Consider the following 19,368-nt stretch of genomic DNA (forward strand, 5'->3'; position numbering starts at 1 on the left):
GACCTGTGACCGTGTCCGTGCTCTGAGTGAACAGGTGTGCAGCTCTGCAGGTGAGGCAGAGACTTTACGAGTCACAGTGAAGAGCTGCTCAGGCACACAGTTTGTATGTTTTATCAGCCCCCTGTGATCCCTGACAGGAGACAGTCTGGACTCTCAGTCATCACTTAGAAAGCCTACTTTCAAACTGAAATGACAGTTTAAACCAGAGAAATTAAATTTGTCCACATTAAATTTAAATTTAATCTGAGATCTAAACTAAGTAAAGACACTCCTGGAGGAAGATGAACTTCGGGACTGTTTGACCATAAATCACTTGTTTCACATGTAAACAGAAACTCTCATTTCTCGACTTTGACTGCAGAGTTTCAGGTTTTTCTGGCTGGTTTCAGTTTTTCCAACTTCCCTCAGAGCAGCTGCTGCCAGGCTCACTAACGAGGAGCGGCAGGTGGTTGAAATGAACCTCGTTAAGCTCCAGGACTCCACGGTCCAGATGTCACTTCCTGCCTCGTCCTCACGTTCAAAATGGAGCTTTTTCTCTACGTTTTGGTGTTTTTGTGTGATTTTCTTTGTGGACAGATTTTAGGTCTAATGAATCACACACACGGTGCTGAACTGAGCTAGAAGTCACACCTTCTGACAGGTGTTGATCAACCTGTGTCTCTGTGGAGGATGTTGTTGGACCGTACAGGTGTTTCTATTATTCTGTCCGATCATATGGACGAGGACAAACAGACACAGCTGTCTCTAATGTCTCTGTGCAGCTCAGAGTCGACTGGTCTCAGCTGTCGTTTGTTTGTCGTTTGTTTGTTGTTTGTTTGTCGTTTGTTTGTTTGCTCCTCTGGTCTCTCGGTCAGCGTGTGACGTGACGTGGAGAAACATACATCATGTTAACTGCGTGTCGTATGAATCCATCGCGTTACATGAGGCAGCGTCTCATGACAGCTCACAGCTAACGGACTGCTCCCCCCGGGAGGGTTTTTGGCCAGAATCTCTTCCTGTGCAGTCACCTTCTCCTCCTCCTCCTCCTCCTCCTCCTCCACCTCAGCCCTGCATGTCCTCTCTGAGCATATGCGGGCGGTGCAGGCGGAGGTAAACAGGTTTCCCCTTGGATGACACTGCTGCTGTTGACGGGGCAGAGTTACACTCTGACAGCTATTGTTAGCGTCTTTGTCAGCGCTGAGGGAAACTGTCCTGAAGCCTCCAGCGGCCTGCAGCCAGTTACACCACCACCGCCTCCGCCCAGCCTCCGCCCAACCCACTCCTTTTTCCACTTCATGAAAGACAAACGGGCGCGCGTGGAGGTAAAGGCGGAGGGAGGCCAGAGGTCGACAGCAAACACGTGACGGCGCAGAACGAAGCGAACGTCACCGAATTATTTTTAGTTTTCAAATCCAGAGACTTCATCGACCTTTGAAACAAGAGAACTACCAAACGACCTGAGCTGAAGCTCCGCCGCAGATTTGAGAGCTTTTCATCAGAAAAACCACAGAAAAACATCAGTTCATTCAAAGTACTGCTGGAGGAAACGCTGATGCAGCTGAAAGCTCTGCAGAGATCAGTAAGAGGACAAACAGAGACGTCACGTCCTCCTCAGCAGCTCCACTTTAACGGAATGTTCACATTTCCACTTGTCTTCAGTTAGAGGGTTGGAGCTCATGTGACCAGATCGTCTGAGCTCCAGGAAGTCAGAGGACTTTCCCTTCAAAATAAAAGACAAAAAGATGCGATGATGCTAAAAACATTTCACAGCAGGAAACTTTGTAGCTTCACAGATGTTTTATTACTTTGATGGATGAAGGAACATTCAGTCATTATTATTATTATTATTAAACCTTTATTTAACCAGATCAGCTTACAGAAGCTAACAGAAGCTAACAGAAGCTAACTTTCACTGTAGATGAATCTATTGATTTTTTTCATTATTTAGTCTGCAGCTGGAAATCTGAAGTCTGCACTCAGACAACTCGAGCAGCGATCGGATTATTTCCTGCTTCAGAGCCGTGACTCAGTCAGCTGTGATTGATGAAGTGTAGCTTGATATTGATTGATTGAGTTATTGATGAAGCGTGGCTGTGGTCAGTTCGCCGTCTGTCAGCTTTCCTGACGCGTCCTGTTCGTTCAGCTCGAGTTTCAGTCTTATTTAAAGACACGTTTGTCACTTACACTTGATGAATGAGTCACGTGACCTTGACCAGCGCCAACACTGAAGCGCCGCTGACGGCAGCTGCTGCTCCGCGGTGGCCGTGCTGACAGGTCACATGGTGCTGAAGTGTTTGATGCTGTTTGCACTGATTCAGCAGCTTGAGTCAAATTTCACAAAAGCCTTTTTTTTATTAAAGTGTGTGCAGCGTAAGCAGGTGGAGATTTACACCACCTGCTGAAAACGACTAAACTCCAGTTTCTGGCACACGTGACAGGTATTATGACTGTTACCATAGCAACAGAGAATACTGACTCGTGACTGGCTGGAGAGTTTGCATTATTTCCCGTCATGTAGAAATGTGTCCTGATAGGTGGAGGGCTGCTCCGAGGCTGCAGCGCCTCCTGCTGGTTGGAGGAGTGTGGTTTGTCCTGATAGACACCACAGACGTACTGTTTGCTCTGCTCACCTGCAGCCAGGTGAGGTCCAAGAGGAGCACCGGGAGCTTCAGCCTCAGTTACTCGTGTCAGACTTAAGTAACAGAACGATGTCTGTGTTTGTCTGCATGCAGAGCACCAAGGACCCAGAACGGCTCGTCCATCACGAGATTAACTCGTATCATTCCTCTGACTGTGATATTGATCATTACTTGATGTCCCTGACTTTGTCTTCCTGGAGGTCGGTCTATTTTTAGCAGTTACTACATGGAAGATGTGCAGCCGTGCTTAAAGATGCCAGCTGATAATACCTTGAATGTGCTGGGGTGAAGTGAAGCTCAACAAAGCGCAGAGAGCAGTTTCACAGGATTATTTTGGGGATGACACGCCGTCCACAGCTGGTTGGACTGCTGCTGCTGTTTATGGTCCAGCTCACCGTCCGCTTGGCTGTCCTGTTGCAGCTCATCACGTCCTGTCCAGAGGAGGGTTTTTATGCTGTCTGTGGCTGCACATCGTTTCCCACCAGCATCTGTAGCTGACACAGATTAAAGTGGGTCGATGAAGTCAATGTACAGAGTTGGTGACTCCTCCGGGGGTTTGATCTCAGAGGCCCCAGCTGGTGACAGAGCAGGTGATCTGAGTCTATCATACACGCTGAGCCCACTCAGCAGCAAGTCCTTGTTTATTCCCTCGTATGAAAGGCGGTTTGGCGTTGACGCTGCGTGCTGTGACGCTGCTCTGTGAAGGCAGATTAAGTAAAGTGAGGTGCAAATCACCAAACTGTGGGAGCAGTTTAACAAACTGAGTGCAGGAATTCAAAGGGATGGTTTGTCAAACGTTCCCCCTGCTGATGTTTCAGGGTCAGTGAAAGATGTTAATCTGATTATTCATCAGATCTCCTGTGCTGAAGTATCCACGCGGTCTTCCTGCCGCGCACGCCGTCGTGACCCTTTAACGTTAGCTTGACGTTGTCGGTCGGCGTTGCTCGCTCTGACAACAGCTCGGCTGCTCCGTGTGCACAATCAGGACAGAATAAACAGGAAGTGATGGCTGCTGGTTTGTCCTGTCCTTGGCTCTGCTTCCTCAGCATGTGACTGTGGTGATGGAGATGGCCTGGAGTGTGTGTGTGTTTGTGTGTGTGTGTGTGTGTGTGGGCGATGGACAGACTGAGGAAAAAGGAAAACATAGATGTCAGAGCACAGACTGTGAGTTCATCTTGATTTACAGTGTGTTCATGTTACGAGTGCACGTGTGTGGTTTCGTTCCCACGTCTCTGTCCTTCTTCATCAAAACGATGATGAGGCTGCAGGTTTGGACGCGTCTCAGACCGTCTCTCACAGTCTGGATCTGAAGTTTCAGGGTATCCAGACAAATACTGAACGTGTCTCTGAACACACTGACCGTCCTCTGAAGACCTCGCAGCCTTTGAAATCATCAGCGTCTTTGAGGAAAGTTCATTATGACCCAGAGCAGATCAGCTGACGTGCGGCTGCTTTGCTGAAGGACAAAGTGCCTGGATGTGACAGAGTGCAGTTAGATTAGAGTAAAGGTGAACCTGTGGCCCACAGCAGACCTTTGGAGCTTCGTGTTCGCTGCTCTTGTTTGTCTCCTCAGGTCTGGATCATTGTAACCTCTGTGCTCGTGCAGTTCACAGTCGGTTCAAAGATCTCACTCTGGAGCTCTTTCATCACCCATTCACTGCGTCTCTGCACTGACTTCCTGTCAAATTTAGGATTCCTCATACATGAGTGAGATGCAGATCAGATCCGGTCAGTTCAGGCGTTTCTGTTCTCTGGTTGGTTTTGTCTTTTTCTTCTTGATGTTTCTTTTAAATTTCTGATATTGCTGATCAAAGATTTGCTGTAACGACTGTCAGCTTTGTTTGAGACGCAGGATGTGTCCAATGGCGAGTTCAGACAGTAAAAATCTGTAGACATAGTGGACGATGACTGACGCCGCCGCTCAGTGCTGACGTGTTGGTGACCAATGGGAGCTCAGAGTGCTCTTCACCTGTAAACCAGGTGAGGTAAAGAATGATGAGGCGTCTCAGCACAGACAGCCAGCGTCGCACACGTCAGACGCCATGTTTGTTTGCATTCTCATTCCAGGAAGTCGGCCCCTGTAGCTCCTCCCTGCTGATGACATCACACAGGTGGAGGACCAATGAGCTGTGACCTTTGTAATGAGTCAACAGTGTTTCTCTTTGTTTTCCAGGTGAAGAACGACAAGCCTCCACCTTCTCCATCCTGCTTCTCCATCACTGCACCCGGTCAAACCAAAAGAGACGACATCCCTGCTTGCCCCTCCTGCTCCTCCTCCTCCTCCTTCCTGTGATGAAGGTGAAATAAAACAAACTCTGGATAAAAGCAGCGTGGAGCTGTGAGACGCCTGTCCGTCACCGGAGGACATCTGGACTGTTTGCACAGAGCGAAGCTGCAGTTGGACTCTGAGGTACGACAAACGTTACTTGAATCATCCGCTACACGTGTTCACATCCCGCCGCCGCTCACGGACTCCTCATGTGTTCATGAAGGGGTGTTTTAGGAGTTTGCTCCTCGTGCTGTAGAGAAAAACTACTTGTAAGTCCTGTCTGTATGTTGCATATCATACTCAAACCAAAACATAGTACTGCATGCGTGGAAAGTAGAGCATGTAAACAGAAGAAAACAAGTCTGACTTTGTGTTGACGGCTCAGTGCAGCACCGCTAACGGGAACAACAACAACAACAACAACAACAACAACAACAACAACTCATCGCTATCAAGTTTCTTCACAGAATTCTGTTTGACTGGTGGAGTTTGAGGCTAAATCTCTATTTTTGAAGTATCATACTGTATATGTTTTCTATGGAGAGGGAGGTCGACCTCGCGGATTATTTTGTAGGTTTTTAACATTTTTGCTAATGTGTTTTAATTCTTCTTCTTATTTGATTTGATTTTTTCCATTTCTGCCTTTGTAAAACCAAGCAGCTGCGGTTTGAAGCTCTGAGTAAAATGTCTGATGTCTGTCTGCCAAAAACAGAGCGAGACGCCTGTCTGAGAGGATTGTTTTGAGTGGAAAACCATCGCAGACGTCTGATTTTCTTTGGATAATTTTGAATGTTTCTGATTGTGTTTGGGTTCTGATCAAAATGCTGTATATCTGTTCTATCGATAACATCTACCTCAGCGTCCGCTCATCAACGACAGAAGCTTTAACACCTGAATGACGCCGTGTCCCTCCGTTACCTGAACGTTGTCATCAGACCTGGACTGAGTGTTTAAATGTGTCTCTAATCGTCTGGTGCAGTGAAATAAACCCAAACGCTCCGTAAACTGCCATCCGATAACTTAGAGAAGTCAGAAAAATACACCAAACCACATGAACGAGGGGTGAATATGAAGAAAAGATGGGCCTTTGGATTAAATATCGGATGTCATCCAGCCTGATTAGAGCAGCACGGAGCTGACATCGTGATTTTCTTTGCACATTTTAATTTATTTGTGAAATTGTTTTGTGTGACTGTTTATGAATTAAATGTTGATTTAAGGGCAATAATGTACTGCAGAGGTTTGTCACGTCGGAGAGGGTCAGCCTGTCTTAAAACTGCTAAACCTAAATCAATTCATTACTTTGAGGATTTAATGGAAGTGGAATTTGATGTCAGCTGATGGTGTAACTGCTGTTTCAGAGGCTTTTCCCGGCCTGACAATAATCCCGTCCTGATGTCTAACATTTGCAGGATTTGAATATTTGGGAGATCCTGCTGTTAGTGCTCTTTCTCAGATTCAGATGAGACGATGGAGTTTGATCAGTTTGATCTCCGACCAGCGTCCAGAACAGAGACAGGTACAGCTTGAGGTTAGCCTAGCTTAGCACAAAGGCTGGAAGCAGGGGGACACTGCTAGCCTAAAATGCAACGTCCAACAACTCAAAGCTGCCTTGTTCACATCTTTCTTTTATGTTGTTGAAAGTGAGTGAGTCCCTGTAAAGAGACAGATCGGGACATTCTCGCCAATCTTAAAGGAAACTGCTACCTGAAGCAGAGGATCAGCCTGTTCAATGACGAGAGCTTTCCTTTTTCCATGTCACAGAGAAATTTAAATGTGAAAGCAAGACGATGCGGTTTAGCAGAAGTTAGCTTTGGAGCTACTCGTTGACCAACAGCCGTTAGCTTCTCTAACGTCCTCGCGGAGGCGTCCGTAGAGCTTATTCTTACTTCTACAACATTTTGGATGCAGGTGTTTGTTTGTTTGTGTTATGTACTTTTGGTGGAGCTAAGCTAGCAGTTTGCTTCTAGTCTTTGTGCTGCGTTTGGCTAAACACGGCCCACTGTACTCTGACTGTGACTGGTGGTACTCATCGTTGCTGTTTGGTCAGGTTCAGGCTGGAGGAGTGAGATTGGTCAGAGTTAAAGCCAATCAGACGTGAGAGAGTATGGCGGGTCACGGCGTCGCCATCCTGTGATCTGTCTCTGCTGGAGATCGTCGAAAATGAATTCCTTCTTCTCATCTGACTCTGGGGAGGATGACAAAGAAAAATATTCCCCAAAACGTTGAGCTATTATTGTCATCATCAGCAAACGTCGGTCCATCAAACCTCGAGCATCAACGCTGCAGTTCGGTGCTGTTGTAAATCTGCTTCGCTTACACATAAAAACAGCTGGGGGGGGTTGTGTTTGACAGAGGCACTGATGAGCTGTGACTACGCATTAGTTATGATGATTAATGTATTCTGCATACTGTCTGTGCAACAACAATAACACAGCTCGTCCCCTGCGAGAGCAGCAGCGTCCTCGTGACTAAACTTCAGTTGGCCTGGTCACATTTCCACATGTTGAACCATCACTTGGTTTAAGGTCCTCCGCTGCGTCCTTCGTCATCAGCTGCAGAGTTCGGTTCAGGCTCGTCACCAGATTCTCTCATCTTCATGCAAACTAAGACAAAGCAATAGTGTGATTGGTTACTGTGCTCTGGGAACTTCAGCGTGGAAGCGAAATGCATTTTGATTTCTTCTTTTCTGTTTTTTTATTTCCAGTTATTGTTGCCATGTTTTGTTTTGTTTTTTTTGTTTTTTTTTGGACAATCTTCAATTGTGATCTATTTTTGATAAAATAAATCTTTAATCCTGATCAGTTTCAATCTCCATGTGTGTCGACCGCACATGCAGATGTGTCATTTTCTGTTCCTCGTTGGTTTGTCATGTGCTGCGTGTTGTTGGGATGAAACACCATCACGTCTGTGTCGCCTCCACCCGTCCTGTGGAGAGGTGGGCCGGCCGTTCACTCGCTGGCTGCACGTCCCCTTTCTAAGTCACTCTTCCTGCCTCTTAAAATTACAAAACCAAAAAGGAGAAATCCATATTTTTTTGCCTCCTAGTTTCACATCCATCTATGTGATGGAGGCCCTTTTTCCAAACAGCCAATCAAATCTCACATAAGCACTAACGCCTGCTGCTGTTTCCGCTCTCGAATACATTAAGAATTCGCTGACATGTTGCTTCAGTGCAGTAAAGTAAAATCTGCTCAATTTGTCATTTTTTACAGTGTAAGTCCGGCACTCTGGCCGCCTGTCAATCAAACACAGACAGACAAACGCCCCTCTGGCCAGCTGAGGAGGAGCATTTCCAAAAATTCCTCCATAAAGCTTTTCTTCCTTTTAATAATAACAACTATTAGCAAACATGTTGACGTGACGTTTGACATGTGAGTTCAGCCTCCGAATGGAAGCTGTCAGCATCTCAAGCTGTCCGTCTTCATGTCTCCTATCATACGGCGACAAAACAGTTCTCGTGTCACTTTCCTCCATTTTAGTCATCAACACCTTGTAGGTGCGGCTGTCGTCACCTGTCTGAGCTGCAGCGTTTATCCCATGACCACAAAGCCAAGAGGAAGAGGCCTCGTCATCAGTGAGAACCAACAGCAGACACTTTGAGGAAAAGACAGAAAGAGAGGACATGATAGTTTGTGTGAAGCTAGCAGCCAGCGCTGTTTGAAGGGAAGCTGAAAACACATCTCCTTCATACCCCATTAAAAGAAAGAATCCTACATTGTCAGCATGTGCTTGGTCATGTGTTACCTCTCTCACACACACACACACACACACACACACACGTATGTATAGTTGTAGGGAGGAACCTCAACGACCCAAACTGCCGCCTGTGTTAATAAATGTGTTGTGAACGACTCTCATGTCTGCAGGCCGTCGACTTGGACCTGAAGTGTTCTGCTGTGGTGTCAAACTGAATATTAACAGAAAACCAGCAGATGTCACTTAGAAACACGCAGTAACCACAGTTATTCACCAATAAGCAATAATGCATGAAGAGTACAACATCGTCAGCCAAGATGAGTTGTCTGGTCGTTATATCTGTGCATAAACGTTGATAGTGCCTTAATCTAACCTCATCCAGATAATTAGCCTGTGAAATGCATCCGATGTAGCGTAGAAGAAGAAAGTGTGTATTAATATTAGCACTGTAGCTGGTACACAGAATACACATAGAGTAATGTATTTGTAAACTAATGTATTGAATGTACAGTAAGTCGTCTTCCTGCTTGGACACAAAAAAAGAAATAGCTCCTGTACGGAAGCTCGAAGTGGACAAGACTGCTGATATTTTCAGGCTGTTTATCGAAGAATGATTTTGTTTTCTTGTGTTTGGCTCCACAAACGTGACGTGGGATCCTGAGGAAGGACGCCGTGACTCTGGGATGAATATCTGCACTCATGTCCTCTTCCGGCTTCCTTCCTTTGCTGGACTTTCTGTTTCAGACATCCTGACTCTGCCTCTCTCATTGGCAGCTCATTTGCCGTTTTCACATAATCTGTTGTTTTGTTTTTCTACATCATTTGATTATTTTGGTTCAGGTGCTTAATAATGACACGTTATTGTTGCTCATGAGAACTAAAGCTAAGTGAAAGTTAACGAGGATGAAAGTTAACGAGGTCTGAAACGCTGAAATCAGACTTGAAGGCAGATCATGTAAAGCTGAAATATCAAGAAATATAAAAAGTAACAACAAAACTAAAAAAATGTATTTACACCAAACCCCAGAGACTTTCAGAGAACATTTTGTGTTTTACAAACTGAGCCAAACGCAAGACGGAGACATTATTTAACTTTTCATGAAATAGACAGTTTGAACTAGAGTCAACTCAAGGTCCACTTACTGTCTTTTTTCAGAGCTTTCAACAGGATGTTTTTGTAATGAAGCTCTGGACGAAGCAGCTCTGAGTTTAGATTTATTACTTGAGGTCGAACTGAGCTGATGCTGTTTTCTAAAATGGAAGTTGATTAAGAAAAGGTTGATAAAGATTGTGATTGGCTGAAAAAATAACCTAAAAATAGCCTGAAAAGTTTTCATATGACTGCTGTTTTTCTTCTTCGTTTCTCACTGAACGTTTTCTCTGAATGAGGTTTTGGGCTGCTGTGAAGGCTGTGACTGATGCTAGCTGACATCATAAAAACGTCAGTGATATCCATACATCCCCACCAGAGGACTCTTCAAAGTAATATTTTGTTTGACTTTGTCCGGACTAACAGTAAACTTCAGGTGAAGTGTACTTCTGAACGACGCTGTTAAAGTCCAGAGGACAAGTGAAAAAAGAACAATAAATATCTCACAGATCTTTGTCGGCATGAGTGTGTTTTGTCTCGGTGTGTTCGAGGTCGGTCGTGATCTCGATCGTTCATCTCTGAACTGTGTGTTTGTGTTTTCCTGCTTCTGCACTTCAGTCCTGCAAACCGCTGAAACAAGTGACAAAAAACTTCCCGCCTGCAAAACCTCAACTTGTGTCTCCAGTGTTTCAAACCCCAAATAATACTTTATTTTTGTTAACCTGAGTGTCTGTGTGTCGCTGTGTGCAGGTGTATCGAGTTAAATAGCTGAAAAAAGAGGACAAGTCCTTCATGATGTGATGTTTGTTCGGCTTGGGATCGTAAATACTGCGTATGCACAGCAGAGTATTCTGAGTACGAGTCGTGACTACGTTTAATGTGGCCTTTTCTTTCTCTTTGACGTACTGCAATGTTGTAAATGATTTGTATAATATGATATAATGTACATTAAAGTTAACGAGGCTTTATGTTTCTACCACCTATGTTTAATAAATAAATAAATGAACTGTGCTCGACTGTCCGACGCGCCTCCTTCTTCATCCACTGTTCAGCTCAGGTCATCTTAAAGTTTGTGTTGCAGCGCTCATCAAAGCATCCCTCTCTTACAGGTGAGCATTGTGGGTTCAGTGGCTTCCATGTCGGCGCAGCAGTAGTACGTCCAACACAAGCGTCCTCAGGGGACGCGTCCTATCATATCCTAACTTCTGACTCCTGTTTGCACAGTCATGTAGATCCAGCAGACTTCCTGCTCGCTGCTGCTCCAGCCGTCCTGAGCCTCATTCAAAAGTAATGACTCGGAGCTGCAGGGAAACAGATCCATTACATAAAAACTGCTCTGAGGGTCTCGGCAGGGACTTCAAATGGAAACACCACTGAGCTCAGACCATTATCACAGCGGCTGCTGAATCAGCATGCTGAACTGTGCTCCTATGAGCCGATCAGCTATTCATCCGTTCATCCATTCATGTACTGCTGTTTGGGTCCAGGTCACAGTGGCAGCAGTTCGGCAGTGAAGACATCCCTCCACAGCTCCATCCTCCAGCTCCTCAACCAACGTGACACCAAACACCAAATGGAAAACCTGCAGGAAAGACCGCCTCATGATCCCTCCACATGCTAACCGGCTGCTGGCTGTAGCCTTGTCTTTAATGGACAGAGGTGAGTGGTATTGATCGTCTCAGCTCTCCACCACAGAGTTTATTTCCCAAAATGTTTCGGTTGTTTTTGCTCCTTTGGTCCTGTTTTATTGTGAAAATCCCAGACAGCTCTGTTCTTCCTCGCCTCATTAGCATGACTTTTGACTGCAGCAACATTTGATCGGCGGCCATCAGACTGACCCAGCGGGCGGCTGAGAGATGAGATCACTGTGCCTTTGTGTTTGTGGAACATAGATCGGCTCCACGTTAATAATTGATCGGCCTGAGGTGGTTTCACTTCTCTGCTGTGAGGTGAGCAATAACAGGAGGCACATCCCGAAGGTCTGAGTGCAGCAATCAGTGTGTCCATGTTTACAGTGTGTGACTGTCCTCCTCATGACCTGCATGAGTCAGCGCTGAGTGCGGCTCGGTCGACCGCGCTCACGACGGGCCTCTAAGCCTCCTGTGTTAAGGTGGAAGTGTACGGCGATGCTTAAGGTGGAAGCGCTTGTGCTGCCAGCTCAGACGTGGAATATTCTGCTCAGGAGATGAATGACAGCTTCCATAAATTATGTTTGAATAGATTTTAATGCTGTGGGTCTCAACCACAGGCTCAGGTCCCCACATGGGTCACGTTTAGTGCAGCAGGGGCTGTGGTGGATTTCTAGGACTGATTTATTGATGAATGTCACTTTCAGAATAGTTGAGGGATCTGACAGAGAGCGACTGCAGCAGAGATAAGTTCAGGTCTTTGCTCAAACTTCAAAAGCACTGAATCCGACATTTCCCATCATTCAACTCGACGGCGTCTTTTCTTACCTCAGCTGTGCCTGGCAAACATTTTAAGTCTTAAACACAGTTTGTGTGTTAACAAGCGTAAACATCTACAGCCATGCTAATGTTAGCATAGCAGCTCAGACCTCAGTGAAGTGAGCTCAGTGGCCGTGGAGATTGTGGCTGCATGGATGGATGGACTGATGAAGGCTTCTGGAGTCCCTGAACTGTCTCAATAGTCAATGAACAGCTTATTTCACTTAGACAACGACCGCTAATCTTTGCTTCACACACGGCCATTACTGGGCTTTATCATGGCCACGAAGTTCTCTCATCTCTCAAATCTCAGATGGGATTAGCCAGTAATCCAAGGACATCCCCGTCCATTTGAAGATGTCATTAATCTAGGCCACAGCCCGAGTCATCCGTCACATTACTGTGTGATCACCCTGTGCGCCAGGCTCGTTTGCTCTCTTCTGCCCCAGAGGAAGCCTTTCGTTAGCTGACTTGGGAAGCAGTCAATCCTCGCAGGAGCAGCGCACAGTCATCCGTGACCGACTGATGAGCAAACTCAGCATTAAAGGCTCCTCCTTTCTGCGCTTCCACTCATTTTCCAGGAAGAATCCACATTATTGAAAAGCAGTCCATCAGTCTGACGTGATTCACTCATCAGAAAGTTGTTTCTGGGTGCAATGAGAATTAAAATACCATCATCAATCTTTTTCTGCAGGTCATTTCCTACAATTTCTTAGAAAACAATCATATAATTTACTAAATTTAGGGAAAAATAGAAATTTCCTCGACAGAGCAGCTTTGATATCGTGTGGAGGGACTTCCTCAGTAGTTATTTATAGAAACTTTATTCTGCACACACTGTACATGTATATCGGATCATCAGCTTGCTTGTAGGCAAATTTCACAGTACATTCCCAGATTTCAGCCTTATGTCTGTCTCAGCAGCAGGTTCTTATATTTTTCTCCTTCTCGTCTTATTGAGGTTGTCGTGAGCGAACACGTCTGCAGGAAATCATTATTCCAGCATCAAGCAGAGGCTGAGGGGCAAAGCAAGGTTGACTCCTCTCTGAACACAGAGAGTAGGGTTTTTTTTTTTTAAATCATTTTTTGGGTCGTACCATCAGCAGAAAGAGCCACAGGGGGACGGCAAGAAAACACAGCAGTACATGTGAGCCTGGCGAGCAGGGATGCATACGCAGGCAGACGGCAGTATTAGCTAATATCCTGCGCTGCCTTAATGACGATCAGCTGTCACGCACTGAAGGCTGAACTGCTGCGTTTTCTCATTCAGCGTGCACCACTAACCCCCCGCACCCCCCTCTGGATGTTAAATGGTGCAGATGACCAGGACCCTCTGCAAAAATAGACTGCAGAATCCCCTCAAAGAAAGAGGAGTTTTCTAAAAATAGCTCTCTCACACTCACTAAAGCCATGGTGGCTTCATGCTGCATGAAGGGATTCCCTGAAGGTCGCTTCTACATTTCCATCTTTATGGTCAGAAGAAATGCGCAAACAAATGCAGCATTAAAGGAACAGAGAAGAAAATGATCTGAGCTGCACATGCTGTAAAGCACAATAATGATCCTGATAAAATAACAACAACAACAACAACAACAACAACAACAATAATAATAATACTGACTGTGTTGGCACAAAGCCTTTCATGCAGAGACGCAGCCCAAAGCAAACTGCACTCACTGATGAAGACGCTGATGTGGTTGAGTCAGGTGACCTTGTGTTGTTATGTTATTTTTTTTTTTCGTTATGTTATTTTGTCAGACTGGTGTTTCCAAAGTCAATAAACAGCTTTTAAATGGACTCTAAGATAAGATAATAAAATGCTGCTTTCAAGACCAAGAATGAACAATGAAATGCAGTAACCAGTTGTCAGAAGGTGAATTTCTTCTAGGCTAGCAGTTTCCCTCTGCTCCCAGTCTTTGTGCTAAGCTAGGCTAAACTGTCCTCAGTCCTGGACACAGAGGTCAGAGTGATGTCCTTTTCTCATTAGACTCTGAGGCACGGCAGGATTTCCTTAAGTGTTCCTATAATATATTTAACAGCTGGATTATTTGTATGGAGCATCTTCCTGCACGCTCCTCCAGAGGTGGTGCTCCTGCAGGACCTAATGATGGTGCTAATGCTTCCTGTCCTCCAGCTGTGTGTGGTCAACATCCCATTTAAACGTCCCTCCCAGATGTCTTCAGGAGGGCTGTGCACTCGCTCCGCTGCCTTCATATGTGATCGCTGTGTTTCAAAAAGCTTTTAAATCCCGACAGCTGGAGACGAGATGTTTTCTGATGATTTCTGAGGAGGAAAGCCCAAACCGGACTCTCTGTGAGCTCCAGGTGCTTCGATAATCAGACTAATGAACGGAGCTAAAGGCTGAACGAGGGTCGGGACCCTCCAGGGAGTCAGAGACATCCTCACTGTTCGAGTGCTCTTCTACGTCTGACAGTCAGTGAACGCACCACTGTTCATTCACTCACTGTTAAAGATTCATTCGTACTGAAAAGCTTTAATTTGTTCTGGAGGTGAAGAAATGAGACTGTGCTCAGTCAAACGTTCCGTTCAGATCTTCCTCATTGTGTAAACTACATGTGGATGTTTGAATAATGGATAATTCGGTGAAGATCAAACCGCTGGAAGCTTTTTGTGCCTTTCTGTCTCCCTTTCTCTTGTTTAATTCATATTGCTTGCCTTTACACTCTCGTATATGTGGCTGTCCATGTCAGAGGAACCCTCAGAAACATGCTGCTCTTCCTCTCTGCAGCGTCCCGCTAAGATCTGACCTGACCGTCATTCATCCTGAGCACGGGGACGACGAGGCCGACTGTGCCGAACAGGGACACTGTGTCCGTCCTCCTGCTGTACGACTCTGCGCTCCATGTATCACAGCGCCGTCATTTATTCATGCAGCGGAGCTTTGTCTCACTCAGACTGCTCCCCGTCCACTTCCTGCAGCGTCTCCGGCTGAAGATCTTCCTGCTCCATCGACATGTGGAGTTCTGTTGTGTCTGTTGTCCTCTTGTCTCTGGTCTCTGTAGATCGTTGTGTCTGTTGTCCTCTTGTCTCTGGTCTCTGTAGATCGTTGTGTCCTCTGTGTCTGTTGTCCTCTTGTCTCTGGTCTCTGTAGATCATTGTGTCTGTTGTCCTCTTGTCTCTGGTCTCTGTAGATCGTTGTGTCCTCTGTGTCTGTTGTCCAAAGCTCCACATGATTACAGACACATTCAGTCCAGTCAGATTATTACAGTCACTGCAGGAAACAGTTCATATAAAGAATGAGTGAGTGAATGAATGAATGAATGAATGAATTGCTGCTCACATGTGTGTTTGTGTACTGACGTACCTTTTCTCTGCCCGGCTCCCTCTGGGCTTTGCATTTATCTGAAGACACTGATCAGTTGTCAAACCTGCCAGCCCGACTCTCCTTCATCCTCCTCGGCTCCCTCAGAACCTCCTCCGGCATCAATATGTCACTCTGCTCTCCGACTCGCTGCCATCTCAAGTGTTCGTATTGATCGGCTCATTGACGACGTGTCCCATTCAGGCCGATGTTATGATGATGAAACGGCCATTTGGACATTGATGTGGTCAGCTGATGTTTCTCTATTTACAGTGAAGGCAGACTCTGGCAGATGATAAACTATCTCATCAGACATGAAAACATCCTGCTGGTCAGCACAGTCCCAAAGGCCCCCAGTCACCCTCTGCTCTCAGCTGATACATCACACACCCTTAAAATACTTTAACACCTGAAACATGGTTTGATTTTACGTATTTCAGGCTGCAAACAACCATCAACTTAAGCAGTTTTTATGGCTTAAGAGATTATGAGAACTGATGTATGAAGTGCATATTCAGACTAGCAGCTGGGATATTAGCAGCAGTGTTTGCATACTTGCATCCATACTGTGTTTGTTGAGGGTTAAAAACAGATCAGAGAAAGCTAATCCTGTGCTGATGCTAAGCTCTCATTGATTGATCACTTTTACATGACTTAATCAGAAGTAAACGTGTTGCTCATGGAGGTCACTGTGCTGAGATCACGGCAGGAAGAAGCAGCAGATTGTGGTTCAGGGGCTTGTTGGGACATTTTGATGGAGTTTGGGGCAGGTTTGATTATTTTCATTTATTTCACGTCTGTGACTGTGTGAACCACCAGAGCGCAAGTGAGGGTAGCCAAAGTGTAATGTTAGCTTGCAAGCTAATGTTTGAGAACATGTCAAAAAAGGTCAAATCTGGACGAAGACACCATGTGAGTTTCCAGAGGCTGTGATTCTCGTGTTCATCTAACCATCTAAAACATGTCTGTCAAATGATTAGCTCGTTAAATCTGGGACTTCCACATTCACGTGCTTATTAAAACCTAATCACTGACCTCGATCCGTTGGCTGTTTTTTCCTGCTCTTTTGTGGCTAAACATGAACCTCATGACATCAGCCTTTACATTCCCTCCATCGTCAGCAGCACCGCTACGCTCCGTGTCCGTTATCTGTCCCCTCCCCCCATCTGTCACTTCGCCTCCCTCTCTCCTCGCTGGCTCTCCCATGACGTGACTCTAATAATAGCTCCCTGAAGTCGGGGCCCAGCAGCCCCCAAGGGCCATGTGTTGGTCTTGAAGGGCACGGAATGAATTGGCCACGCTCTTTTCCCTGCATGCTATTGGGTTTATAAATAGCACTGGAGAAAGAGGGGGATCTGCATAGGCATTATATAAGCACCCTGTGTGTTTATGAATGGGGGGGGGTGCTACATTCATAAGTCCTTGCTGCAGCTGCTGCTGTAAACACCCTCCTCCCACCGCTCGCCCATCCATGTGTGAACACACTGAAATTTTACATGAATAAGTGCTAGGGAAACACTATTAGTCTGTTTCTGCTGGAGTTTCCTGCAGAGCAACGCTGAGGGTATATACGCTATCTGACCCCCTGAGAGACCACAGACTTCAATCAGTTTGATAAATGGACATGACTTTGAGACGTTAGGGGAAAAGGTCAGAGGGAATCCAGTTTGGACAGGCTGTCGTTATCTGTGAAATGAGTAAAATATGAGAGCCGTCACGCAGCGTGCTCATGCAAATAAAAGGAGATTTTGTCCACCAGTTCAATTATCTCAGCAGTGATAACATGTACAGCCAGAGTTGATCTGTTTATGAAGTCTGCACAGATGATCCTGCTCGATTAAAATGAAAATTCATCATGTTCGTACTTTGTTACAACCTGCTGTTTGATCTGCTTTTGGTACAAAGTTGCTTCCAGACTTGAATGTTGTCATGAACAATATTATGAAATCAATGCAGCTCATTAAAGAGGAGCTAGACGCTGTTAGCAGGTGCTTGCACTTTAGATTCCCTCAAACTGTCTTTCCATCAGAGTGCTGGCCTTGTTTGAAGTCTCCTGAGCTAACTTTAACACTTTCTCCCAACCAGCACATTTCCAGTTGATCCTCTTCCTCTTCACCTTCCTCCTCTCTCTGTCTCTGGAGGTTTTCACGGTGAGATACACTGAGCCCAGAGTGAGGAGATAACAGGGATGTAGAAGGAGATGATGGCTGTGGAGAGAGTAAAGGAGGGGGAGGATGGAGAGAGCGATGAAGAGCCCTGTGGAAAAGAGGAAGGCTTAATGAGTATGTTGCCCCTGATTCGGGCACGAGCACGAGGCAGGAGATGACAGGACTGTGTGTTGCCACGGGGGATGCAGCGTCGGTCTGCATGAAGCAGAGGCATCCCTCCTCCTCCTCCTCCTCCTCCTCCTCCTCCTCTTCCTCTCTGCTCATCACATGAAGAACAGAGTAAACAAGAGTATGGAGCCCAGCCACTCACACTCAGCTGAGGCTTCACGGGTCCATGAAAACCTGAACCTGAACTCGTCGCTGTAGAAACACTGAGGTCACTGCTTCACCCAAAATCTCTGCATCACTCACTTTCCCTACATAAGACAAAAGGCTAAATGCTAATGTTAGCATGCTAGCATGCTCACAGCAATTTGCTTCTATACCCCAAGAAAGCTCCTCATGGCTTGACTCTGGGTGGCGTTACTGTCGGAGTTTCCTGAAAACCTCAAACTCCTGCAGCAGAAAATAAAACTGAGCCCAACACTGAAAACCAAGATCAGGACACAGTTTCATGAGCTTCATGACAGACTCTCTCCCCCCGCTGACTCTGCTCATGGTTTTCCTCCCTCTGAAAAGCTCAAACTGTCATTGAAGCCAAAACTAAGACGCCTCTAAGAGACGGTGTTGATCCAACCTGAAATATACGTTTGCTCTGCCGTTCACAGCATCTCCTCAAATGTATGATCTGTGTTTTTGCACGTCCCATTTGCTAAACCAGAAACTCATGCTATCCTGAACCTTTAGGGAATTGTTCTCCTTCTTGGAAACAGCACTGTGTCATCGGCATATAGCTGAATATAGGTCATAATAACCTGCGTACAGTTACACTGAGGTTCTTCTGCTGAGGACGAGCGGCAGGCCGTCAGCAGGCTCTCACTCGTGGTCTGTCAGTGGTGGACTAACAAGGCTGCTTTCAAAACAAACCTCTGCTGTTTACAGTGTAAATGAAGAGGCTAATCCTCGCCTATCCGTACCAATCACTGCTTCCCAGCAGAGGAACCTGGAGTTTAGCGATGGCAAACATCAGCTGCTGATTGGCTGAGCAGCAGATGGAGGAGGAGGGTAAGAGTTCAAGTGCACATTAAACTTTCCACTTGCTTTGAGAAGGGGTTTTAGGCGCTGCTCAGTCTTCCATCTTCAGTTTCAGCGCTGCTGAAGTAACCCGACACTCGGTCGGTTATAGCTGCAGCAGCCTCTCCTTTGTGCCGCGGCAGCCCGCGAGTATCATCTAACATGAGATAAAACACGGTCCAGGCAGCGGCGTGTTTCACAGCACGCCAAAGAGATGAAGTCATCAGAGGTGCATCTGTGCCGCCGTGTCTCTGTGGGAACATGTGTGTTCAGCACTACGTGAACCTTTCGCCTGTTCCAGCTCCTTCAGCCTCATGTTCTCCGCGGTTCTCTGTTCTCTGCCTCCTTGACAGGTTTTCTCGTTTTCATGCTTCCATTCATAACAACGTATGTGACCTTGGCTGCGTTAACCCTCTGGACTCTGAAGTCATGTTCCTAAACTGGTTTGACCTTTGGCGAGCACCTGGAAGCAGCCTCGACCCCTCAGGAACATCGTGTATTCACATGTTTGCTCTTAAAGGGGAGTTTGCTTTAAATCTGCCTCTGGTTGGTTCACAGTTTCAATAACAACACGACAAAAAC

At 46.0% G+C, this 19,368-nt stretch overlaps 1 protein-coding gene across 3 annotated transcripts in view; it reads left to right on the plus strand.

Moving 5' to 3' along the window:
* The window catches only part of LOC143315135 (shaker-related potassium channel tsha2), a 28,295-nt gene that overhangs the window by 5,753 nt on the left and 3,174 nt on the right, over positions 1-19,368 (plus strand). Inside the window, exons 3-5 of one of the 3 annotated variants that reach the window (XM_076722626.1) lie at positions 4,792-5,028; positions 11,164-11,335; positions 14,873-16,730. The gene's annotated coding sequence lies outside the window, so the exon portion shown is untranslated. Of the gene's footprint in view, positions 1-4,791; positions 10,699-11,163; positions 11,336-14,872; positions 16,731-19,368 lie in introns of those variants that run through there. The other 2 variants (XM_076722623.1, XM_076722624.1) reach the window with 2 other exon arrangements.

Source organism: Chaetodon auriga, chromosome 22 (assembly GCF_051107435.1).
Source record: "Chaetodon auriga isolate fChaAug3 chromosome 22, fChaAug3.hap1, whole genome shotgun sequence".
NCBI classification, from domain to species: domain Eukaryota; kingdom Metazoa; phylum Chordata; class Actinopteri; order Chaetodontiformes; family Chaetodontidae; genus Chaetodon; species Chaetodon auriga.